This window comes from Meriones unguiculatus, chromosome 3 (genome assembly GCF_030254825.1).
Source record: "Meriones unguiculatus strain TT.TT164.6M chromosome 3, Bangor_MerUng_6.1, whole genome shotgun sequence".
Classification (NCBI taxonomy): Eukaryota; Metazoa; Chordata; class Mammalia; order Rodentia; family Muridae; genus Meriones; species Meriones unguiculatus.
Window position 1 is genome coordinate 148,476,355 of NC_083351.1, and position 26,186 is coordinate 148,502,540.

General features: G+C 46.5%; 1 protein-coding gene across 1 annotated transcript in view; it reads right to left on the minus strand.

Annotated features, from left to right (window-relative positions):
- The window catches only part of Lnx1 (ligand of numb-protein X 1), a 107,259-nt gene extending 91,110 nt beyond the window's left edge, over nt 1-16,149 (minus strand). Inside the window, exons 1-3 of the mRNA XM_060380764.1 lie at nt 16,067-16,149; nt 15,172-15,212; nt 14,422-14,531 (exon numbers count right to left, since the gene is read on the minus strand). The gene's annotated coding sequence lies outside the window, so the exon portion shown is untranslated. The remainder of the gene's footprint in view (nt 1-14,421; nt 14,532-15,171; nt 15,213-16,066) is intronic.
- Nucleotides 16,150-26,186: the final 10,037 nt, after the last annotated feature.

Genomic DNA, 26,186 nt, shown 5'->3' on the forward strand with positions numbered 1-26,186 from the left:
ACTGAGATCTTTCATTATCGTAACATGAAGCTGCCTGGCACATGACCCTTCCCCTTCCTTGCCTGTGTTTCACTGGCATGTCACATTCTTTATAATATTCTGTACTAAGAATCCTAGCTTAAAAAAAAACCCAAAACAAATAAACAAAAAAAACAAACAAAACTCAAAGCAAAACAAAACCCCTATAGGTCACCAGGCTAGATAAAATCCCATTCACAAGTGGATTTCTATGATTTTGTGTTAATAAAGAGAAAATGTTTTTTGTTTTGTTGTGTGTGTGTGTGTGTGTGTGTGTGTGCGCGCGCACAAACACGGGATTTTGCCAATTTTACACTTTGCCTGAGTGTGTATCTGTGCACGTCTGTGCACACACGAGTGTGTCTGTGTGGGTGGATATGAGTGTGTGTCAGTCTTACTATGTATGAGACCTGCCTGCCTCCGCTCTTTGACTGCTGGGATTAAAGGTGTGCACCACCATGCCCATCAGAGTGGATGATTTTTTAACTTTGTGTCTTAACTGTTTACTTAGCATTCCCTATGTGCTGGGCACTGTGTTGGGGACACTATTAGACTGCTGCGTCATATCCTCACAATGCCCCATGACATTTTTGCTTTTAACTAAACAGATCAGGAAACTGTAGCATCGCACCTAAGTGACCAGCCAGTCACACCCAGCAGGGAACTAAGCAGGCCAGGCTGCCAGACTCCACTCCCCCTGGGCCTTTCCTCCCTTTGTCCCCCAGCATCTTCCTCCAAAAATGAACTGCCTCAAGATAAAAGACCCAGGGAATCAGAAGGATTTGAATCTCTTTGGGTCTGACTGTAAGTAGAGATGACAACACTCTGAGGAGACAGAGCTTGCCTCTAAGGAGAACTGGGATGCCCAGGGGACAGAATCACCCCAACAGAGTTAGCAAGCCTGGCAGGCATCCTCCTCCTCTCCCCTCCTCCCCCACCTTACTGCCAACCTCTCTCCCCTTCCTCCCAGTCCTTCTCCCAGCAGTGAATCTGCTGGCTCTTGGCCAGATGGTAAACCAATTTCTTAATGTAATGTTAATGTAAATACCACTTATATAAGTTTTTTTGTGAATTTACTTTAGACTAAATAAAGTCTACATAAATAAAAACGGGCTGGGAGAGGGTTGGCTGAACAAGCACTTTGGGCTCCACAGCAATGAACTAGGCGGACTTCAGAAAATAAGATTTCTTCCATTTACCCGACAGCTCTTTACCCTCTTTCTATCATCTATAACATATGGCATATAACATCTTGCTATAGCATATACCATATCCTCATTTTACACATTCATAAAGCCTGGCTGCTGAAGGGAAAGGACGGGATCAAGAATCATTTAACCTAACAGATAAAAGGAAAGTTCAGGGCCAAGGTGGGTAGAGAGTATTTATTTACAAATGCTCAGTATGGTAGGCCAGTCCTTCTGGCCCTGGCTGAGGATCGAGGTAGCATAAGATGTGGCTTTTATACAGTTTAGATCGAGAACACGGAAAGCAGAAGTCATGCTTCCTTGGCCTCTCACATTGAGAAACAATCTCTCATGGAAGACTCATGTGACTTTCAGACACTGACAATCTAGAATCGACCGCTAAAAGGGTCTCAATGAGGGACTGATTTCTTACTTTGGGTCAGTCTTGGAGCATGTCTGTGGGGGATTTGTCTTAATTACGTTAATTGATATGGAAAGATCCAGGCCACTGTGGGTGGCACAATTCCTTAGACAAGGGCGTCCTGAACTGGATACGAATGGAGAAATCTAGCTGAGTGCAGGCAAGCATTCACTCATGTCTCTCTGCTCTCAAGGGTGGATGTGACGCGACCATTTCTCTTAAGCCCCTGTCGCAGTGACTTCCCTTTAACATTGGACTGTAACCTGGGATTGCAGTCACAACAAACCCCTTTCTCCTCTAGTTAGCTTTTTGCCAGGGTGTCTTATCACAGCAATAGAAACACAACGAGAATAGGAGCCCATTATAGTAAGATGGCCCTGGTGGCCTGCGGACACCCTCTTTCTCCTTACAGGGCACCCTGAAAGCTCACAGAGAACAAATGAGTAAATACATCACTTGGCTCTGCTGAGAAGTTCATTTTCTGCTACTGAAAGAACCAATCCCACCATAAAGCATCCCTTATACTGTTTCCCGAGTCCCTGTTTGGAACAGTCGTGAGGGGTTTCCGTATTATTAAAGGAATTAAAGGAATAGCCCAGGCAGCAGATAGAGCTCAGGGGTGGAGAGCCTGCCCAACAGGCACAAGGCCTAGCACCGCAAAACCAACCAAATAAAAAAACTGAGAAAATGAAGGTGATGCTCCACTTGTAGGGAGGGCAGTGCGTCTTGCGTTGGTATCTTTTCAAAGATGGCACACAGACCCTGCATTGAAGGGAAGTTTTGAGAGTGGTCATTAAATGATACAGTAATGACTTTATAAAATGGATCATTCTGCCCTCAGGTGGATCTTTAGATCAGGGAAAATGTTCACACACTGAGCAAGAATTATGGCCCCGTGGCTCCGCCCCTCTTCACAGCTCTGCCTCCCTCCAGGGTACGCAGTATTTTCTATCGAGTTCTTCGTAGAATATATGTAGTTCCTTGGTGCTTCAGTATTTGAAGACATGTCCTTTTCTGGGCTGAGCTGGGTTCACCCACTATTTCTTCAGGTTTCTGGTCTCTGTGAGGCTGACTGACTCTCCTCAGCAAGCACCCCAATTTGTCAGTGTGTCTCCCACATTGCCTGGAAAGGGGGAGCTCCGAAACTCCGGGATGGAGGGAGGCAGATATCTGTTCCCCTGAGCTGATCCTCAGCCGGCCCAGCATGCTTCCTTGCTGCAGCTGGGTGTCTACACAGGAGATGCTGCCCTGAGGACTGGTTGGAATAGTGTGTGTGAGAGAGAAAGAGAGAGTGAGTGAGAGAGAGAGAGAAAGCAGAAAGAAAGAGAGCCTTCCATGTATGGGGATTCTAAACTCATGTATTTAGTCAACCACAGGTTAGGGGCAGGGAAGGCATCTACGTTAAATATGTACCCTTTCGCCCTTATTTTTTTCCTAAAAATTCAGCATAACAATACACCTATATTGTAGAATATTAAGTAATCCCGAGAAGATTTAGGGCACATGGGAGGATGTGCGATTATTAAATGCAAACACTGCTCCATTTTTTTAGAAGAAACTTGAGCATTCGTGGCTTTGTCAGAGTGGGAAGGGAGTTCTCCAAGCATCTACATGGCAGAGAGACAGCAGTCTCTCCAGAGGTAAACAGACAGACGGATGGAAAGATAAGCTCGAGGGTTTTAAGGAGAAGCATGGAGCTTGTAAAAGCATAAACAAGGTCAGTGGACATGAGTGGGAAGATGGAAAGCTATTTTGTGGCTCTATGTAAACAGAAAGAGGCCTTCACCACCTAAACAGCCTGGTATTAGAGTCCACAGTCTTCTGTTATTCCCTAGAACAGATGCATTTGGGACATTTCAGGCTATTTCATTTCATCTCATTTTGAAATATATGGACAACACACAATGCAAGGAAACAGAACTGGAAACCAATTAAACAAAGAGTCAACCAGTGATATTTTTTCCACCCCAAAGCACAAATAGTTGAAATTTACTAGCCCGTGAAAGGTTGAAGTGACGAGTGGAAAGAAGCCGATGGAAGAGTGATGGGAAGAAACAACCTTCCAGCTCCACCCACCTCCTTCACCCACTTGAAAAGGAAAGTGGGTCATGGATGACGACAGTTATCCCCACTCAGGGAAGAAGCAATTGCTGGACCACCTTGCCTACAGAAAACTCCTATCACACTATGTTGAGAAAGCCCCCACTGAATCCATCCCTAAATAACATACACACTTATCCCACTGGTGCTATGCGGAGCCATGTCACGGCCTGAGATTAAAGAAACCATGGTAGTAACTCCTAAAGAACTATAGATTACTAATCTGATCTTTAAAACCAGTTTCCAACCTTTGCTCATCATAGATTGTTGCCTTGCTTTTGAGTTTTTAAAAACAGCACCACGTGGTCAACTTCACCGTCACCATGGCAACACAGCCAGGTGTTTTCAAAGAGGTTTAAGTAAGGAATGATGACCCGTTCCGAACGTGGGCAGTGCCATTCTGTGGCTGGAGTCCTGGACGAACTACAAACAGGAAGGGGGAAGTGAGCCCAGCTCCCAGCATTATTCTCTCCCTGCTTCCTGGCTGGGAAAGCAATGATGCCAGCCCCTCACACTCCTGCCTTACCAGCTGTGGTGGACTGTCTTCCTTCAAACCATGAGCAGAAATAAACTCGTTTCTCGATTTGCTTTTGCCGGGTAATAACATGAAAACTATTAAAATTGTGATATCTTTGTTCTGTAAACTTTGCACCCCAAGGCTAGTTCCTCACTTGCTTTACCTATAATCAAGGTCTTATCAGTGTTTTCCTTAGAAGTTCAACTAGGGAAAGTGGGGTGTCAACACGGCGGCTTAGACTCAACCCTGGGATTAACTGCCTTGGTGAGTCTTCATATTTTCCTTACATCAGCCCTGGTAGCCAGCCAGGTGCAATGAGGAAATTGTAGACTTGGCCGGGGCACCAGAGGCGTGCCACTAAATTGTAAGCAGTCTCTAAATTGATCATAGCTCCACCTCATTTCGTGCTTGGTTAGAGATGCCAGGTTACATGACTTACTGAAGAGTTTATAGGACAAGAGGGAAGTGCAGACAGAGCTATGTTCCAGAGACGACGGTGACAAAGCAACTAGGTCCTGCAGAAGCTTTGCTGTGGGACGAGTGCACGAGAGCCTGAGCACGTCTCTCCATCCAGGACATTGCCCAGAATGTGGCAGACAGTGAGAGCCTCTGCCCCTGCTGGAGGGCATTCACCTCATGATTTGGAGGAGGTGGGGCTCAGGGTCTTACTATTTAGCCCAAGCTGTCCACCATCACTCCATCCTCCTGCCTTAACCTCCTGAGTGCTGAGATGACAAGCGTCTACCACCACATTGGGTATCGCTTTGTAAAAATGGCTTAAAGTTGTTCAAAATCTTTTTATCCCTCAACCAACCGAGATGTTTCACAATGTATTTCAAATGAATAGGTGAAACCTATAACCAAGCCATCACTCAGGTAACTTAGCTCCAAAAAAGTGGAGTCTGGGAAGAAGGGCTTGGAGAAAGAGCTCAGCAGGTAAAGAGCTTGCCTTGAAACCATAGAAACCCGATTTCGATCCCCAGATCTCACATTTAAAAAGAAAAGGGGGGGGGGTGGCAAAAAAGAAAAACAGCCAGGCAAGCAAAAAAGCCATACCTCCGGCATGAGCTTTAATCTCAGCACCGAGCAGCAGACAGATTCCTGCGCCAACCTAGCCTGGTGGGAAACCTCTAGGTCAAATGACAGCCCATGTCTCAAAAATACAAGGTGGCTGATGCCTGAGGAATGACACCAGCTTGTTCTTTGACCTCCATCTACACACGCGTGTACCCACACATACACAGACACCCAAGGTTGTCTTCTGTCCTCCACATATACCCGTGTGCAGCCACGCACACACGAACATTAACATCTATGAAACAGAAACTGGGCCTGGTCTGGAGGTCTAGGCTCCATGACGACATGTTTCCTGGGATGTGAGGCCCTGGGTCCAGCGCCCAGCGTCACGAAACACCAGAAGAAAAGGGACACCTCCAATAACCTCGAGACGTAAAGTTTTGTGGATGGGGCTTTAAAACTTTGGGGAAAGCACTATTGGACAACGTGGTGATTCCGCATTTCAAACTGGCCCCCGGCCCACACTCCAGCCATAGCCAGGACACTTATTCCTGTGCAGAAGCTTAACCACGGAGAAGCCCATTGGATCAGTGATTCCCACGGTGGCCCTGGCCACCAGCTCTCTCTCTAAAGGAATCTGCCCAGCAGACACATTTGTCTCAATAGTGTCCTGGGCCTGACTGAACCCCCTAAAATCAATTAGTTCAGGGGTAGAGAGCAATTCCAAAAGATGGGTTTTTTGTTGTTGTTGTTGTTTTTGTTTTTTTCAGACAGGGTTTCTCTGGCTGTCCTGGACTTGCTATGTAGACCAGGCTGGCCTTGAACTCACAATGATCCGCCTGCCTCTGCCTCCCTGAGTGCTGGGGTTACAGGCATAAGCCAACGAGCATGGCTCTCTCCCTCCCTTTCTTATCCTTACTTGTGCCTTAAATTTCAGAATTTATTTAGTGAGCATTGAGAATGTGTATCTTTTTAATTATGAACTGAGATACATTATTCCTTGACTTACAGAATTGTATATAACCAGGAAAACCAGACCTGAATACAAAGAGACACTTAAGGTATGGACACTTATGGAGAGGGTTGGAGGAGGAATCTGTGTGCGCACAGGCGAGGGACGGGCACTTCATCTTGAGAAACAGAGGCAGGTACTCAGAGCCTGCTATGAGGGCTGCGGGGTTGTGGTCACCTCTGCTTCTGCTTAACTTCTAAATCGAAGGCCTCAGAGAGGGAGCGAGAGAGTCGTTAATGAAATCCACAAATGACATTCGCCTGCACAGTGTTTCAAACACTAGAGAGAACAGAAGAAAAATACAAGGGGTCTCTGCAGAGGTCAGACTCTGCCAGGAAATTACAGAACCCAACAAGAAGGGACGGCAGAACACATCTGGAGTCAATAACCAGGAACACAGATATTCAGAAAGTGGGAAAGACTAGGGATGTGGCTAAGTGAACAAAGCCCCCCGTGGTTAGCCGGTTACAAATGAGTTCTAGAGGCCAGGGGGTGGCTTTTCACAGTCTTCCAGAAAAGGGCATTATCTGTAATGACAGGAGACCTCACCACTCTTCCCTGGATGTCAGGGGGCACCTGCCATCCTTTAGCTGGTCTCTAAGTGCTCTGTCTTAACTAAGATGTCCTCCCACAACCTGGTCTATAAACATGGACTCCTGCAAACAATGCCCAATTAAGACGGAGTATTTCTATTACTGCCGGACATCGACACTGACTTCTGGGAAGACCTGATTTTAGAGAAGTATGAACGAGCAACAATCTGCAAACGGCTGTCCGCCCCTGTCAGAGCTGACCATGCAGGAAGTGACTTTCATTTCTTTTTAAACACATAACCAAGTTTAAGGCAGACATGAAGAGATATATTTGAGTTATCAACATTTTCCAACTGTTTCAGTTCTACAGATGTGTGCTGACTGCCCTGTCTGTGACCGGTATTTGCCTTGAACTCTGTGGGGACTCCTAGAGAGAAGTCAATGCCTTCTTCATGGAGTTCAAGTTTAATTAGGAAAATAGATGTAGATACATAGCATGACACAGCCAGCAAACACGGTAAATGTCGATGAGGCTTTGGAGGAGATGGGCTAAGAGAACCACAGAGTGAAGACAAGGAAACTTGATGGATCATCTGGTTCCTAGGGAGGCTCACAGGAGGTAACTGGGGACTGGGGACTGGGGATCGGTTGACAGAGTGCCACATGCCTTGGGGGACCAATCTTCAGCACCACATACACGGGGCATTGGAGGTACACGCCTTAATCCCAGCTCTTGGGAAGTGGAGATAGGAGGATTAAAAGTTTAAGGCCAAGTATAAGACAAGTGTCTTAAAAACACTAACAGACAAAACCTCCAAACAAACAAAAGTGAGTAGGATTTTGATGAAGGGGATGAAATCCTGAGATCAAAGAGCCTAGCCACACACTTCCATCAAGGACAAAAATGCACATAGATTGGGGACTCTGTGTGATTTTAAAACATTTTTTTAATGTTTTTTTTTTAATCTAGAAATCAGATTTTTTTTGAGGCCTCACTATACATGAAGCCCAGCTGACTTCATACTTGCAGTGTAACCCGGGCTGTCCTCAAACTGACAACCCTCCCCTCAGCCTCCTAGGCACTGGGATTACTGATGTGAGCACTGTGCTTGGCTTAGAAATGACAAACTTCTGGGTTGGGCAAGTTCTCACCAAGTGGGGAAGTGCTGTTTTGCCATACCTAGGAGTAATGTGCCAATTTCTATTTCCAAATACTCCCAGTGATGGAGGCCTGAGTGGTTTTCAAAGATGCAGATTCTTCATTTCTTTGGCTGTCGGCTCCTGTCTCTTGCTCTGTCCTTTCAGTGTTCAGCATATGTCACTCTACTTTCAAAACCTGTCTCCCAAAGTAAAGACAGTATGGGCGGATCGCCCTTGTCTTCTCTCTCGGTGTATGGTCCTTCCAACTGTTTTCATGAGTAGTGCAGGTGATGGCAAAGGGTCTCCTGGGACACTTTGTAACCTGTTAAAGTCCCCTGAAGTGATGGTGCTTGGAAGTCGACATTTATCTGCTTATCCTGGTATAGGGGATCAAGTTTCAGTGGAGTGGTAACCTCTGAGAGTATGGCCGGATATGCCTTCTACTGCAATCTAGGTTGGCAGCTCCTGCCTTCTTTCTGTAGATTTGTCACAGTGTTAGTGGGAAGAATTCATTAGGTGCTTGAACATAGAATAACAGCAGCAAAATACCAGCTAGGAAGTAGCAAGGAAATACTTCTAGGTTTGGGGGTTCACTACAACATGAGAAAGTGTATGAAAGGGTCAAAGCACTGGGCAGGTTGAGAGCTGCTGGTCTACAGAGTTCTCTGTAAGCAGATAGAGATGGCTGTGCATACCGCACATCAGCTACAGAGAGAGTGCAGCGAGTAAAATGATGTCCCAAGGACATGTCTGTGGTCATTCCCAGAACTAGGAAGCTGACCTAACTGGGAAACGTGTGTCTTTGAAGTATGTCATCAAGTACTGGATCTTGAGATGAGATCATCCTAGATTACCCGAGTGATCTCTAAATCTAGTATCCTTAGGAGAGACCAAAGAGCAGACAGAATCAGAAGAGGAGGCCATGTGAGGACCTAGAAGGCCACACAACCAGTGACCTCTGGACCCACTGAAGCTGGAAGTGGCAAAGGGAGATTTTCTCTTTCCTAGATCCCTCAAAGATGGGAATGTGGCTCTGCTGATGACTTCAAACTTCTACGCACTCTAGAACTGAAATGAAGTTGCTTTAGAACCTCTGAGTTTATGGCTGTCAGCTGTGGCAGTCCTGGGACTAACCCAGGAGACTATGTATTCCTAGAGGTGACCCCACAGGAATGAGGTAAATAATCCCAAGGACCTGCTCCGACCCTTCCCCACATGGCTAAGCAACAGTGTAGACATTTTGAGAGGGTAGCCACTGAGACTGGTGTGTACTTAGGGATGGCAATCTTTCCCCAGTGAAAAAAGCTAATGATTTCCTTTTGGTTCGCTAATAAGTTATATATAATGCAGACGTCTTTAGAGGTGACTGTGAAACCAATTTACAAGGGCCTCCAGGGGCCACCGATGGAAGGGCTGAGTGTGTGTGTATGTACACTGAGGACGATGTCATACAAGTATGAGCATAATGCCTAACAAGGAGCTTGAAAACAAAAGGTGACTCATGTGCTAATGTGAGGAGGATGTCGGAGCCTAAGCATGCAGCCTTCTATTCATAAGAGGCCACGTGACTGACAGACTGCTGTCACAAGCTTGTTATACAAATCATCTCAACAGGCAGCGACGGCATAGTTAAACCTCCCATCATGCACACGCTGCTGCCATGCTGTGTGCCAAGAAGCTAGTAAAGAATTCCTAGAGAGCTTCCCCTCGGCTGCTGCTGAAGTCTTTCGTGCCCCGGTGCATGACAAATGCGTCAGGCACAGGAAGCAAACCCGAGTCACCGGGAAACAATGGTGGTGCCTAAGTGCGCATGTGCCAAAGCAGAACTCTTGATGTCAAAAACAACAACGAAAGCCTTCCTGGTTAATTGGGATGAAACCTGTGGCACATATTTGACTGACGTGCACTAGTTAACCCTCAAGTAATGACGGCGAACGTGGCTCCCTGGGCGGAGAGGAGGAAGTCTTTGAGAAAGGTAGAAGAAGCAGAGAGGGTTAAGAAGGAATAAAACTGCCCACCGTAGAGCGTGCACATGCCCAGTTTGGGAGTCAGTTCGCCCACCCTGTCTGACGTGGGAATGCCTTCGCCCCTTTCTGCTTTAGCATATAAAAGTTTAAATTGGTTGCTGCTACTTTCAGTAACCAATTTGCTGCAGGTTAGGGGATATGCTTCTTCTAGGCATGTGTTGTTCTCATGTAATCTTTAAAACGATTGATTTTACACTGCGTATTTTCATGCTATGTGTAAAGAAACATCTCAGCTGAAGAAATCTCGGTTTCGGAATCATCTTTGGCTGTCTATCACCCATCCATCCACACACCCATTCACCCATTACCCATGCAAGTGTGAACCCAGCCACCAAACATTCCAGGCGCTGCATATGCCAAATAATGATCATTTTCACTAACAACGCGCTCAGCACCTCACCAGGTAGCCTATTGCAGTTTCGGAAATGCCAGGTCATAGGAAGTGCTTTCTCTCCTTGATTTGAAGTCTGCATCTGTGTTCCTAAGCAATAGGTCACTACGGCGTCCTTCTGCCGTAGCACACAGACTAAGGAGGGAATGACAGAGGTGGGAAGTTCGAGGAGAGAGCCAGCGTTCTATGACGGTGATCTCGGCCTCCGGTAGGTCTCTGTTCTTAGCAAGTGTTAAACGGTTTCACCTTAACCCTCAATTCTTCGGAGACAGGACCTGGTTAAAATCTAATTCCCCCAGGAAGAATGACACAGTCTCCTTTGAGCAGTTTTGAAATGCTCTTAATTGTTTGGGAACACTGTCAGAGGGCAGTCAATTTACCACCCACATAAATATCGAGCATAGTTTCATGCTGCCAGGCAGTCCAGAGGTACCAAGGTGCGGAGGGCACTGAAGAGCCTCTGTAGCCCTAAGCCAAGCAGATCTTCTCAGCCAGCCTCCCACTTAGGGGTGAAGAATTCTAATATTAACAGGAGAGGAAATGCTCAGAAGTGCAGCCTGAGCCTCTGCCGTGGGAAGATGTTTGGGTCGCTTGTCTTGCACACCAGATTGCTACACCTGCTGGTCTTTAAAAGACCAGACACCACACTAGCAGCCATTCTATCCTAGAAGGCCAAGATTACAACATGGCCTTGGGTTAACAGGCTTTCCTTCTAAGCCTACGAGAGTCTTTCCAGACATGTGTTCTGTTCGGTCAGTGGCCGTTTCCATCCTAACGTCTAGACTGAAGCGTGGGCCAAGACATCTAACTGTAGTTAATCTAACAAATCTGTCCTGGACTCATACAGTACTTAAACTGAGCATCTAGCATGTGCCAGGTACTTCACACATGACTGCTGCAACTGTTCAGCACAGAAATCCTGGATTGCTAAGTATCCCACTTCCCAGATGATCAGAATGGGACAGAATATGTGCCTTGTGTAGGCTAGAGATTCATGTAATAGAACCAGGTCTGTCTGATCCCCACCACCATGCTGCCTTTTTCAAGAAAAATGACATGAGTACCTGCTTACATGGTGCCAGGGTCACCCCAAACAGGTTAAAGGGTCTGTTTAGAGCATAAAGAAAGCATATGGTAGAACAAAGCTTTGAGCCCAGGAAGTTTGATGCCAATGACCAGAGGCCTATCCTAAGATGGCAGCATCCCTTCACCTGGAGTTAAATGATTAAGATCATCACTCCCCAGTGAGGCACTGCCCACCCCTGTTCTTCACTGCTCTGACCCAAGCATTTAGGTTAAGAGCCTCTCTAGGGTCTCCTGTAAGATTCAGGGGGTTCATTGTTGGTGGGGGAGTAAGGAAAGTGATGGGCAAGGAGCCTGAGGTTCTTCCTTAGAGTCCTGTTCAGCAAGTTGTAGTACATTTAAGGTTAGAATCCGAAGTCCTCAGTTCACTGGACCCTTGCTCTTGAATGGCACAAATGTGCATTATACTTTGGGAAGAGGGTTGGACCAGAAGAAGTCCCCAGGGAGTCTGGAAACACATCAGCTCTGATGAAATGATTCAAGGCCTTTGGAGGGTACAACATATTCTACTTAAGGGGATGGGTCTTACCCAAAGGACCCATGAGCCTTCCTGGCACAGAAAGGTACAGGTTGCAAATTATCTGTCGCCTTTCACACTGGCCTGGCCAAGCGCCCATGGAATCCGAGGTGGAGTATGTTTATCTACAAGATTAGAGGGGACCAAGTACCCAAGGCCACTCAGGGTGGTGGTGATAGGTAGTAGCATGATTGAAAACAGACCGGACTTTCTGCCCTTTCAGATTGCTTCAAATGACATCTCTTTTGAAAGTCTACAAGAACTCACTTTGTGGATGTTTCAAGAGATCCCTGAGCTGGGGAAAGGAAGAGAGCCACCCCAGAATTTGCTTTGCCAAGGGGGCTGGCAGACACACACTGTCTGGCCCAGTGAATGTCAGTTTGTTCCATCTTCTCCCTCCAGACTGGTGTTTCTCCAAACTGTTAGCAGTGGGGTTAATTACTGACAATTAATTAGAGTAATAAGAGCAGGGCTCTGAACAATTGCAGCCACAAGGGAGAGTTGCAAAGGCTCCAAGCTCCCAGGAAAATTCCTAGAGTAGAGTTGGACCTGCCTTTTATTTGTCCGTAGCTCAGTGCCAGATACTACTTACTCCAAGCTCTGCCTATACCCAGAGAACCGCATTATAGCACATGGTACTTATCTCTTATCCTAGTGAGGAAGAAATGGAGGTCCAGAGAAGTTCACTAATTTGCTGAAGGACGTACAATTTCCCATCACACGTTGTATAAAGCTGAACTAATGGGGTTGTCACCAGTAACTTTACAGGGAAACAAATGCAAGTTGTCCACCAAGGAGCCCCCATACTAGATATTCTGACTCTGGTTCCTGTCCTGTTTTTTGTTTTTTTCTTTTCTTGTATTGGGGGCAATAATCTATACAGCATTATTCTCCTAAGCAGTCAGAGACAATGATGAAATGATTTGTTGTTTGACCATAAGTAAATTGTTATAAAAATAACTAATCTACCAGGCGAACAAGAGGGGGTGAAAATCTGCAGAGGTTTGGAACATCAAAGACAAATTTATATTTACGAAATCCAGGCTATGGGGAATCTTTTGCTCAGTCTGCTCACTAGGCTCTGAATCAAATGAGAATGTTTTAAGGCTTAAACAGCAGTCACTCTGCAAACACATGAGCTTCGAAGAGAATAATAGGCACAAAGGTCAGGCAGAGAAGAGAACCTGAGCTTCCCAGGAGTCAGAGAGAAACTGGCGACAAGAGCAGGGCAGATTCTTTGCGGTAAGAAGCAACTGTCTATTTAAGAGAAATAACTTTTTGTTGTTTCAGTTTATACCCTTGGAACATGGACATGTTCTTTTAATGTTCTAGAGGGCTGTATTTGGGCATATTTTCTAGTAGGTTACTTTATTTTCTTATTTTTTTATTTTTATTTTTTTACAAACCCATCTGCTAACTTAACTCCTGAGAAAGAAAGGGAAAGAACAGAAAATGAAGCAATGTAGGGATGTAAACAAAAGGCCTCACTCATTTATTTCTCTCCTGGAGTCTCCCACCTAGTTTGGTAAGAAGGTGGACTGGGAAATTGCTCCTCCACTCTTGTTAATAATAACAGTATCTGGTGGAGTATGGCTCCTGGGGCCATTAAGAGCAGGTTACACGATTAGGAGTAAGAAAACAAAAAATGGGTCCTTGAGGCAAAATTTCTTTAAAAGCCAGGGCCTAGCAGAGCAACCTCCTCCATATATTTATTATATTTAGAGCAAGATATAAACAACAAAAGAGTTTCAACAATTTAAAACCCTAGGCCTAGCATTACATTCTTGTGGCCTTGAAGGGGTAATCTTTACTCTAACCAAAGGTCAGCAGGTGTCCTATCTGGCCTGAAGGTAAACACGGTTCTAATCCAGACTGCTAAATGTTTCCACAAGCAAAAGGCAGGCTTTTGAGAGAGAGGAGGAGGTGGGGTGGGGTGGGGGGCTTAAAAATAGGGAGCCAGAGTTCACCAGCCTTAGGACTGACTTTCTATTGTAAACAGCAACAAAAATGTAGGGAAGTGTTACAGCTTTGGATCAAAAGTGAGATGAATGCAGAAAGCGAGGGGAGAAATAAGACAATCTGAATGTTGTGAACATTCAGCACACAGCGCCCCCACCCCCAACACACAAAACAGGCTGAACTGGTCTGTACATTTGAGCTAAGTTTCAAAAACCACCTCACCTCACTTCAGGGTTTTAAAAGGAATCAACCTCACAAGCAGAGGCTGGATTAATAATTAGGAAACAAAAGTGATTAAATATCTGCCCAGAGCCAACACTGCCAGCCATGGAGTGAGACTGTGACAGACATCCTCTGCTCTCAAGGGTGTTACTCTGGACTGAGCCGTTCATTGAGCGTTTTTCTGTTGCTGTTTTTCCCCCCATTCAAATGGCTCGTTCAGATTTCTTCAAGGTCAGTAGTCTCAAGGCCAAGAGAGGAAATCGAAGTTTCTGCTCACCTGTTCAAAGATGTTTGAGGCTTTCAAAGCAGCCAGCTTTCATCCCTGTGCCAGAAGCTTCTATAAGGCCGCCTGAGCTGTGACCAGTCTCAACTCCGGTGTACAGGTGGCTGGAGGAAGGAGGAAGGCATTGGTTGGTTCAGAGCAGGAACTGTGTGACATCACGGAAGTCTGGCAGAGACCTTAGGGACTAAAACATCCCAGGAAGCCCCGCCCCCCCCTGTCAATTACCTGAATACCTGGGGGCAGGTAGGTGGCGTCTCTCAGAGGGCAAATGAATCAGTTAGAGCAATTTGCCGGGTGGAATTTACTTTCCTTCCTGAGCGTAGCACGTGTCTAGCCCCGTGTACAGAGATCTGAATGCATAGGCCTGATTGTTTCCCCGGCCCTCACAAGCCCACACAGCTGCCAACATCAGCGTTAATAGGGAAGTTTAAACACTGAAGTGTGGCAGTGTTTTTTTGTTTTGTTTTGTTTTGGGGGGGGTTGGGCGAAGGAAGGAAAAAGGTTGTGAAGACTTAGCAATATCTGGAATTTGTCCACCACATGCCTTCCCGAATCGCCATCCATTTAAGTCCCTACTGTTTTCCTGTTCCAACATTACAACAAACAGGAGGTGACATTACAAGTTTCCACTTCTTAAAAATCTAAATTTGATGCCGGTCGGCACCATTTTCCAACCACCCCCCTCTCGGCCCCCGGCACTGTAAGAGCTTGTTCAGGCCTTGGTAAGACTTCAGTCATTCCTACCTGGGTCTGCTGTCACGTGGTGGTTACAGTCCACTGGAGGCCTGCAATTAGGAACACTTTAAATGATTCAGGTTAGAGTGATAGCTCCTTACTAAGGAGATGTTGTCTGCCGGGATTGCTGGGGAAGAGGAGTCAGAGTTATTTTGGTCCCAGGTTTGGTGTATGACCCGGGACAAGTCACGGCTGCTTCAGCCTTTCCAGCAGCAAACAGAGCCTAATGGCACGACTCAGCTGGCACCTGAGTGGCAGCGACAAAGAATCTCGCCTGCTGGTTCAGGCCTGTGGCATCTCGTGCCCGGGCGCACTGGACAACTCCCCTCAGCGTGCTGAATTGCTGTGTGTGCCTGCGGCTCGCAGCCGGCCTCCTTCCCCAATGTATTCACTCTCCGGAATGTGCCACCTGAGGACACTCGCCCGGATTGGTCCAGGCAGACTTCGGTACCTGAACGCAAACACCTGCTGAAAGTCCTTGCCCCTTCTGATCTCGGAACCTAGTGGGCTTCACCTGTCCCGATCCGCTGCTGCTCAGCCGTGGTTGGTGGGCTGGGGCAACGTTGGGGGAAGACATAAAAAAGCACCCCATCCCCTGAGTGTCCGCACTGGTGGTTCCCTGTCGCTCGGTACCTTGTAGAGCAAATGGGGAGGGGAGGAGAAGGAAGACCAATCGAGCGCAGGAGGCAACTTCAAAAGAAGACTGGCTCGCCTCAGACGGGCCTAAATACCCTCTCCCACCTGGGACCGAGGTACTCTTCGAGCAGCTGGCGAAGCTTTAAAACACATACACACAAGCAACTCTATGCGACTTTACCCAGTAGAAAGTACGGGAGGTGTGGCTACCCTGTCTCAGCAAAAGCAGGAGGATCGAAATAGGGGGAATAAAGGAAGGCTGCCGAACCTGTCACGTCCATGTTTTTCGGGGGGTGGGGAGGGTAGGATTGGTCCACCAAAACAAAAGCTTCTCTTTCCTGAGACAGGGTGTCCCTGGGGACAGGAGACAGGCTAGGCCCGGTTGAATCCGACGAAGGCCACGCCCCTCGTTGAGTCCCGCCCTCTACGTGCTGTCAGTCAGGCCTCACCTTGCCCTAGAGGATTGGCTCTGACTTGGTGAAGCAGTTAGCATTCCTGGCACTGGAGCCCTAGGCTGAGGTGGGGAGAAATATATTTGCATAAAACGTGCGATAAAACTGAACGCGCTTAGAACTTCGCTGAACGCCTTTAGACTGGGAATTTTTCTTGCTGTATTCGCAAACACACAACCCCTGCACAGAAGGCTTGCTGAAAGAAAGAGAGAAGGGAAATAGAAAAAGTGAGTAAGCATTAAACCGGGAGTGCAGCTGAGGCTCAGGCGCCACGTAGGAGAGAAGAGAAACTCCTGGCTATTTCATATGGTCGGCCAAGCCAAGTGAAGGGCTTTTCTGTGCTGCTGAATGCACTGCATTCTTTAAAGGCTAAAAACAACTTCAATTCAGACTCCATTGTCCCATTCAGGCTGGTGTAGTGTTTGAGCGAAGCTGTAGATCCTAAGTTACCAGAGAGAAGATTTCCGGAAATAATGACCACCAAAGCACTTTCCAGGTGCTACTTCCTCTCCCAAGTACTTTATACCACAACCCCTTAGGTCAGCTCCTAGTGCCATTTATAGGAACAGGTCAGAAAGCCAGGGCCTAGGGAAATGGGGAGAGAGAGAGAGAGAGAGAGAGAATGTGTATATATATATATGTATATGTATGTATATATATATGAGAATGGCCTTGATTTTGGATCCCTTTGCCTCTATCTCCAAGTGCTGGGGTTACAGCTGTGAGCCTCCACATCTGATTTTACTTAGTGCTGATGTTCAAAGCCAGGGCTTCCCAAACGTGAGGCAAGCGTTGTACAACTGAGCTATATTCCCAGCTCTGCCCCATCCCCACCTTTTGAAAGAGTATCTCATGTGGCCCAGGCTGACCTTGAACTGTTGACTCTCCTGCTTTCCAGCATCAAGTGCTGGGATTCCAGTCATGCCCCACCACGAAGGGCCGACTTCCTACCTATGCGCTCTTCTGAAGGGAGAGCCTGGTTGAAGCAAGAGTTTGGGCTGAGAAAGAACTGAAGGTGCGAATTAATTAGCAACCTGGTTTATGCATGAAATATACGTATAAGATGTATATTCTTATGTATGTAAGATGTATATTCTTATGTATGTATATATGGCTATATGAGGGTACACCAGGAAACCATCTCACTTCTGGGGATACTCTTGGACTTACCTTCTGGAGACCTATCAAACCAAACCCAAGAATAACGGAGAGCTTGAGGGGCCCCTTGAGAATGACAAATGATTCCCTCTGACCTCATCTGTGCTCATTTCTATCATCAATCTCCTCCAAAACCTAATATGATCTGCACACGCTTGAACAAAACGAGACAACGTAGAAGTAATTTGCATTACGCCCTGCTTCTAAGGTGAGTGGTTCAGACGTGAGTCAGCAAACAGTAGACACACACTGCTTCTCTGCAGCTGCCTCCCCCCAAACCACGTTCACTGTCCTTGCTAAAAGGCTGAGGTGCGCTGCTGCTCTGAGGTAACCCTGTGTCGTGTGGGACTGTCACAAACTGCTGCCATCTTCCTGAATTCAGCTGCGTTGGTTTGCAAACCATCACCACAGCTTGGCCTGTTGACTGTGATATTCTTTCACAGGAGGATCGTGTGAATTTCCTTCCAGCCAGTTTTATGCAATTATGTCCCAATTTCGTGTGACTTCATGGAGGAGCTGGAAGTACCTAGGCTGGAAAGGTCTAGGGAGAGGACTTGACTCTATTGGGGTTGCAGAGTCAAGTTTGGTGGAACCATGCCGTTCACCATTGTGACCTTAGGAGGAGGGTGTAGGTTTTGCTTACACCCGCTAAGTGAAGAAATTTTAACAGCAGCTTGAAATGTACAATGTTCCCTAACATTGATGTTAACCCTCTTCTCTCAAGAACAAATCATTTCTAGCCCTACTTTGACAAAGAGAAAGGAAGAGGCGGCAGGTGTTGCCAGGGCTGCTGGGAAAAGCTTCACTGACAAAAGGAACATGAGTTGGACCTGGAAGGAGAAGCAGTGGCAAGGAGAACTCACAAGGAGTGGAGGCGGGAATGACAGGCCGTGTGCGGTAAGGGCGTGGGTAGAAGGACAGCAATGTGATTTGATGTTTCAGAGGCCCTGCCGGACAGATGAGATGGGGCCAGATCCGGAAGGAAGGCTGGCTGGCTGGCTGGCTGGCTGGCTGGCTGGCTGGCGGGCAGAAGGTGACTGTTTAAGGGTGGCAGTGTTCTCAGTGTTGGGCTATTACCTTGTGGCCTTCTTTCTCTTTGGGAGCCAGCCTCTTCGGCTGTGACGAGATCCAGGAGGCTTCTGCAGAGGCAGGTGGGAAGCATTAGGAAACCCAGGGAATTCAAGGCTGAGCCTTTCCTGGTTACTCAGCCAGCTCACGTGGGCTTTGTGATTCAATTGAACTCTTATATGTCTTGACAGAGCCATGTAGGCAGGGGTGGGGGTCAGTTCTCCAAGCTCTTTCTTTACTTCTTGATCCCCACAATGAAGGTTGGCATTCTCAAGGCTTCCTTGTGGCAATGAACCTATGGCTAAAGCATTCCTTCTGACTCAGAAGAATTACCCTGGCCCTGTTTGCATCGTTGGTTTACCCCCAGCGTATTTGTGGGTTTTCTAAGACGGCCGAATGCCACAATAGGGAACAGATTTCATCTGACTTTAATAAAAAAAAAAAAATCATCTCTAGGAAAAAAAAAAAAAGCCTCGGCTACATAATTCCTGAAGGCATTCTGCATTATGAAATGAAATTGCTATATATACATTACATCATGTTGGCCTCGGTTGTTCCTTAAAACCAGCTCAGCTCCAAGCCTTTCATTAGCTAAGTACAGGTGCCTAACATGATGTGGATATGCATGTCTCCACAGGGCAATTCTTGGTATAGATCAAGGCATTCTGGCTCTGTAATGTGGGGACATCTCACTTCTCTCCCCACTCCGCCAGGGGTTGCCTGCTTTACAGATGTTCCGTTAGGTAACCCCTGCACCTCGTAGGGGACACCCATCTTCTGGTTCACTTGGCCTTTATGGGGAGATGGCAAACCTCAAGAAAGTTAGAATTACCTCGATTACTGCAAATTGTGGCCAGCACACTCTTATTCAGCAAGAGGAAGACAATGACCATGTGATTGCCCTCTTTGCAGTTGTCACAAGGGTAAAGCTTTTGATGACTATAGCTCCATCTTTATGTGGTCCCATGCTTGCATAAGCCATGTGAGTTCTTTTCGGGCAATTTTTAGTGGTGATGGTGATGGTGGTGGTGGTGGTTGCTATAATGGCAATGACATTTACCTCCATTCTTCGAGAATCACCCATTCTCGGGCTTAATCCTTGGATCTTATTATCAGCTTGTCTGTCAGTCCTGTTCCACATCTTGGTTCTTTCTATACAAAGAACAGCAGTGGCTCCCTAACCCATGTTAAAGGAGAGCAGGCTTGCTCAGGGCCTTATAACCCCAGGGAAAGGGTTCCCTACAGTGCAATCATTACTCACCATTTCCATCTTTTCCTCATTCTGCCCATGAGAGCCTCAGAAGGGATACCTGGGAAAGAACAGTGAGTGGGCTCAAATCTGCTCTTCCTCTGTCTTGGAGGGAGCCCATGGGTTGCTCCATGCCCCAAGATTTTTCTGTTTGTGAATATGCACTACCCATGCCTCTCCAGCTGGGTGCCTTCCAGAGCCGTCTTCCCAGTTCTATGGTCAGCCTCTAACTTAGTCTCTATCATTTCAAAAGTGACGTATTAGCTTTTATTTTGACTTACATTCATCTTATTTTTCCTGAACACTAGTGGGAAAGAGGGTCACTGTTCATTGGGGTGCCCCTAATATATGCCAAAACCAGACTATTCCCATATCAACCTGTTTCTCTTTTTGTCTGAGTTCTTGTCAGTGTTGGCCATCCTAACTGTTCACTTACCATTGCCTTCACCCACTTGATGCACTGAGCCCTGGCAGGAGCCTATATACTAACTGTACTTGGCATGCAAACACCAAGCCTGGGCAGAAAGCAACGCGTCCAACAAGCTCAACTGGTTACAGGAAGGTTCCCTGCTCCACTGCCGGCTACCTGGAGCAGCAGCAGCAGCTCTGGGAAGCCCTGAGGCATTTCTCTTCCCATGGAACCTTTCCTCACTAGCACTTTACTATGTGCAGGTTTTAGATTGGCTTCTCTAATGATGGCAAAGTGTGGAATTTGGCTTTTTCCTATAAGCCCAGGGTCTGGAATGAGCACTGGGAGCCTTCAGAAAATTCCACTTTAAAGATCAAAAGGGACCAGGGAAGAGATGAAGGGAGTACACATTGCTAAGCCAACTCTGCAGGCAACCCTTCCTTTCCCCATAAGCTTTGGGGAGTTGGCTACAACATTTAATTTTCACAACAATGGATAACAATCTAAGCATTCACTGCCCATTCATGCACCACTTACCTAACACATTTATCGAGTACTTTCAATATGATAGTCCGTGTCTAAGGCAAGAGCCCCCAATTTCTATGTACTTATAATCAATGGGGAAATCAGAGTTAAAACAAAATGCAATGTAGAAATTGTCCTAAAGAAAAAAAATGCTATAGATGTAGTCACAAGTGAGCTTGAGCTAATTTACTGTTTCCAAGTTCTTTGCTATGAAGTAGCAGAGCTAGCCTCAGAGGGCTGTCGTTCCCATGATAAACCCAGACCCTAGCAACCTTACCTTACCTCTTACAGCTTTTCCCTCTGCACTAGTGTAAGGAACAGATGTTCTAAGTGGCTAGAAAGACGACCCGTATCTCTATGACAGCCCCTGTCTCACGGCCACAGTCAGGGCTGGCTGGACCACAGGCAAGAACTTGGGAAAGATCTGGGTCCTGCCAATGATGAGCACATCTGTAGACGTTGAGGTGACCTGCACTCCCTTTAAGGTAGTGTTGGCAGCTTAGCAGGCCTTAAGGAAAAAGACCCTACTTCAAACATCAGCTTTGAAAGCTTTTCACACATCTCTAGATTGTATTTATGTATGTTCAGTCCTCAGTGGAAAAGAACATTGTCATTTGCCTCACCTCAACCCTCCCTCTACTTGGCATCTTGGTGCTCCCTATGAAATGACTCTAGACTTATGAGAACACTTCTTCAAACTCTTTTTTTTTATGCCAAGTGACCTAAGGACAAACACACAAATGTTCTGCTGCAGGAATATAGTGGAAAAGGTGAGAGAGAGAGAGAGAGAGAGAGAGAGAGAGAGAGAGAGGAATTGTTTTGCTGGCCAGGTTGGGTGTGTAAAGTCCAGAGAAGCCAAATTCCTAGGTGGAGAAGGTGTTTTCTTCCCAGTGAACTTTCACTCCCATGCAACAGAGGGCAGGTCCTCTAAAACAGGGATCATATTCAAGGAGATGTTCCTCTGGGCCTTGTAAGTCAAAGACTAAGAGAGAGTCACTGTAAAAAGTACTCACCATCAATGGAGAGACAGCCTTGGCCAGATCCTGAACAACAGGGTCTCCAAAACAGGGACACTTACTTGACTTCCCTCAAATCCTGAATGTGAAGGCACTCGCTTTTAATTTGGATCAAGTGTCTGATCTCCTCCGACCTTCTTACAGCCGAATTCCCTATGGGCACCTGTCACTAATCCACAGTGAGGCAGCTGGAGCCGACAAGATTAGGCTTCCTGGTGAACCACAAGCCACAGTGCCTTGGAGTGTCAGGTCTGGAACTGGGTGATGTGGAGGGATGGCCTCTTCATGTCCATTTTTGTGACTCTGTAGCCAGGTGCAGCCATCTCCTCCCCACACGGACGCTGAACAAGCATCCAGAGTTCAGATTAGCCACTGAGTAATGAGCGCTTTCCTGCTGCTGTCTTTGTCCATTGTAAGAGCATGAGTTGCCATTATGAAACTTCTCCGAAGTCTCCCATTCCTACATAGTCCAATTAATCCTCAGTTGGAAACAGTGAATTCAGCTGTAACCCAGGAAAAAAAATGTCCGGTAAGAGCAGGAACTCATTCCTCCTGGGATATGAGTATGTCCGAGAAGAGCCTTGTATGTTGCATTCAGATCTACTTAGATCATCCCAATGAGTTGCATGGAGGGCTAAGAGCTGGGAATATGTTATTAACCAGCCTGGGTGCTTAGAGAGCCCCAGATCTCAAAGTTCCCTGTTTGGGATGTCTTAATTGAAGCCTTTGACGGTATCAGTATCAGCCATCAGGCCAGGCTGGCCAGACTGGTTTTCCTAGTAGCTATGTCCCCGAGATGATAAGGTCTCCTTCTCACTCACTTTCTCTTACTTTTCCAAGGAGAAGGGCTGGAAGTGTAGCCCTGACAAGTGAGCTACTATCGTGCTCACATCTCCATACTGTGTGACTTTCACTACAATACCTTTCGGGAAGACCAGTTCTTCTAAGGGATTAGTGATTAGCTTGTCCCTGGATTAATACTATTTTCCATGCACCCACCCATCACTCACAGCTGTGGCACCAGCATGCATGGTATCCTGGGAGTTTTCCTCCTTGGTGCTATTTGGCTGCTGGGTTGGGACAGAACAGACAGCAGTTTGTGCTAAAAGATGCCTCGTTGTTCTCTCTGCCACGAAGGCCAAGTGTACTATCACCTCTCTGGAGACAGAGGGAGACCATCCATGATTCTCCTGGTTTACCTTCCATTTGTCGCAAAGGATGTCTTTTCTAGGGTGAAGGACCTACATGTCAGTGGTCACCAACATGTAAGTCCCAAGCTACCCTAAAGCCACACTCTCTCAACTGGTGACCACGATCCTTCTCTGTCCCCGTACCTCTCCTACAAATTATCTACTTTAGAGAACCTGTAGCCATCTACCCTCAAAGGCTCAAATAACGTTTCCTCTCCATCACACCACTGAAGCTCTCTGCTGAGCGTGCCAATCACCAGAAGTTTGAGTGCATCTTTGGGCAAGAAGCAAGGGTCTTTGGGACACAGAACAGCCCCAGAGAATGTTCTGAGCTGGATAATAAACATTGTATGCCCCAGGAAGTGGTGAGTAGGCCAGCGTGTGCATTGCATATGGATGGATGTGAATGAACAGGGCTGGGCTGTAGGCAGGGCAGATATGAACCCATAGGGCTGCCCTGCATCTGCACTGTTTGCCCTTGGAAATGGTCACGGGGGGGTGTTTCAAAGCAAAGTGACAGGGTTCCTCACTAGGAAGTCTTAGGAATCTGCAGCATGACAGTAAGTATGAGAAGTGGAAAGGCAGAAGTGAGGGCCCATGGGTCTGGAGTGACCCTCTGCAGTGAGGACCATGGAGCCAAAGGAAACAAGCATGCTCTGCCATCTGGGGTTTCAAACTATTGGGAGCAGCCTGCTGGTCCTGAAACTGGAAAGGCTGGCTTCTGCTTTAGCCCTGTGAGTAACAGGTGCCTAACAGAGATTAAATATGTAAGAGCTTGAGTAGGAAGAGCGACATGGGATAGGGCCTGAGAAAGGCTGGGAGGGCTGTCAGAATGCAACCCAATGCCGATGCCAGTGAAGGAGAAATAGGAAGGCTAGATGAAAGTATGCTTTGGACAAAGCGCTGTCGTATCTGTCTACAACAGGTCATAGTTCTCTATTTTAAGACACGAAGTCCAAGGAAGTTGACAATAGCAAGTGTAGAACTCCTAAGAGTACTTTTTTCTTTTTCTTTTTTTATTTTATTTTATTAATTACACTTTATTCATTTTGTATCACCCCCATAAGCCCCTCCCTCCTCCCTTCCCAATCCCACCCTCCCTCTCCTTTCTGCATGCATGCCACTCCCCAAGTACACTGATAGGGGAGGTCTTCCTCTCCTTCCTTTCTGATCTTAGTCTATCAGTTCACATCAAAAGTGGCTGCATTGACTTCTTCTGTGGCCTGGTAAGGCTGCTCCCCCCTCAGGGGGAGGTGATCAAAGAGCAGGCCAATCAGATTATGTCAGAGGCAGTCCCTCTTCCCATTACTATGTAACCCACTTGGACACTGAACTGCCATGGACTACATCTGTGCAGGGGTTCTAAGTTATCTCCATTCATGGTACTTGGTTGGAGTATGAGTCTCAGGAAAGACCCCTGTGTTCAAATTTTTCCTAAGAGTACTTTTAAAGCCAGAGAAGAACGTTAAAACAGAAAAAGGCAAAAATTTTTACTGAACAGGGGTCCATTCATCAGTCCTTGTTTCTTTTTCTATAAGAAGATTTTCCAGGTTTAAAATTATAAAAATTAATGATGGCCTGAGCCATGAGGTTATACTACTGATTGACAAAGTTTCAATAGTGAGAAGCACCATAAAGTATTTAGACATCGAACGAGCCAAGTCAGTTTTGATGGCCAGGACATTGTGCAGGAAGGATTCCAAGGATCTGTGGGGCTACCTGGGGATCAGAGGATCCTTGTTCCCTTTGAGACTGACTCATTTTCGTACTCACCATGCCTAGTAAATGGAGAAATAGCTCCATGATCTGAATGCACAAATGAACAAAATTCAGCTTGGGAAGGGAAAGAGAAAAGAGGATTTGGAAATACAAAATGGTATGAATTAGCAGAGTTGGGCTGTAGGCAGCATATATGAAGCCCCTAGGGCTGCACTGCACCCTTAATCTTGAGCTCTGCTCTGATTGGTCGATGCTATGATGTAACAACAGTTGTGCCTGCAGACCTGGTCCATCGCAGTGCCTGGAATATTTGGAATACTTTCAAATGGAAAACAACTTATTTCTGATGGCCATTGGCCTGTTATTACATCCTCCAATCATATGGACAATTCTCGTCCAGCCAGGCATGTAATGGTTTGTTTTTTGTTTTTTTTTTTTTACTTGAGTAGCTGTGACAGGAGAATTACTGTGAGTTTGAAGACAGCTTGAATTGTATTGTGAGTTTCTGTTCAGACTGTGCTATACAATTTAATCTCTCTTCCTCTACTTCTCTTTCTCTCTCTTCCTCTCTTCCCTTTCCTTTTACTCCTCCCCCACCACAAAAGAAAAAAAAAATGAACTTATCGCTTATGAATCTGATGGAGACTGATCTTGCAAATGGACAGTGTATTTATTCAGAATGGCTGCTGGTTTTTATTCCGTCCACCATAGGAAAGAATCCATGCTTTACTCACTGCCCTGTAGAACTATGCTCACAGCTAATGGCAGTGCATTCCTTGCTGTCCTTACGCTCTGATCACAAGAAAGTGTTTATTTCTCCCTTGAGTTTGGAGGAAATACCAAACTCAGGCTGAAGGAAAAGCAACCTGACCCATCCTGAAGTGCTTGAACTCACAGGATGCTCGAGGCAAAGGGTATGCTGGAGGAAATCTGGGAGGGCTCCAGAATCCGTCCAGAGGCAGCCAGAAACAAGAGGGCGCCCAGGAACTCTCCAATAGCAAAGTGGCAGCTGAGTTCTCCTGAGTGATGTGCTGAGTTCAGGCCAACCATTTGCTCTTGTTGTTTTAAACCCTTTATTGTTGTTGTTATTACTATTTCTAGTATTATTTTATTTTATATGTAGGAGTAGTTTGCCTTCGTACATGTCTGTGTGTTGTGTGCAAATCTTGTGCCTCTGGAGGCCAGGACTGCGTATCAGATCCCCAGGACTGGAGTTACAAGCGGTTGTGAGCAGCTGGGTGGGTCCTGGAAATTGATTTTCAATCTTCCAAAGAATGTGCTTGAACTCTGTTTGGTTCTTGCAGCTGAAAAGGCATGATAATGTTAGTTAAGAGTCAGACACGGATTTAATTGTCTTATGTATAGCAAACTGACCTCATAGTGGATGGCTCCTGGGTGGGATGGCAGGTCACAGGTTAACAGTTCCATGAAGGTGCTGGTGCTGGGAACTGGAAGTCCTGTGCACACACAGAATCTTAAAGAGTGATATGCCGTCTCACAAGTGTCAGAACTCCCCTTCCAGGTGTGGTTCAACTCCCAGGGCCAGCTCACTGCCTAGCTGTAGTTTCAGATCCAGAGGGGTTTGTTGCCCTCTTCTGGCCT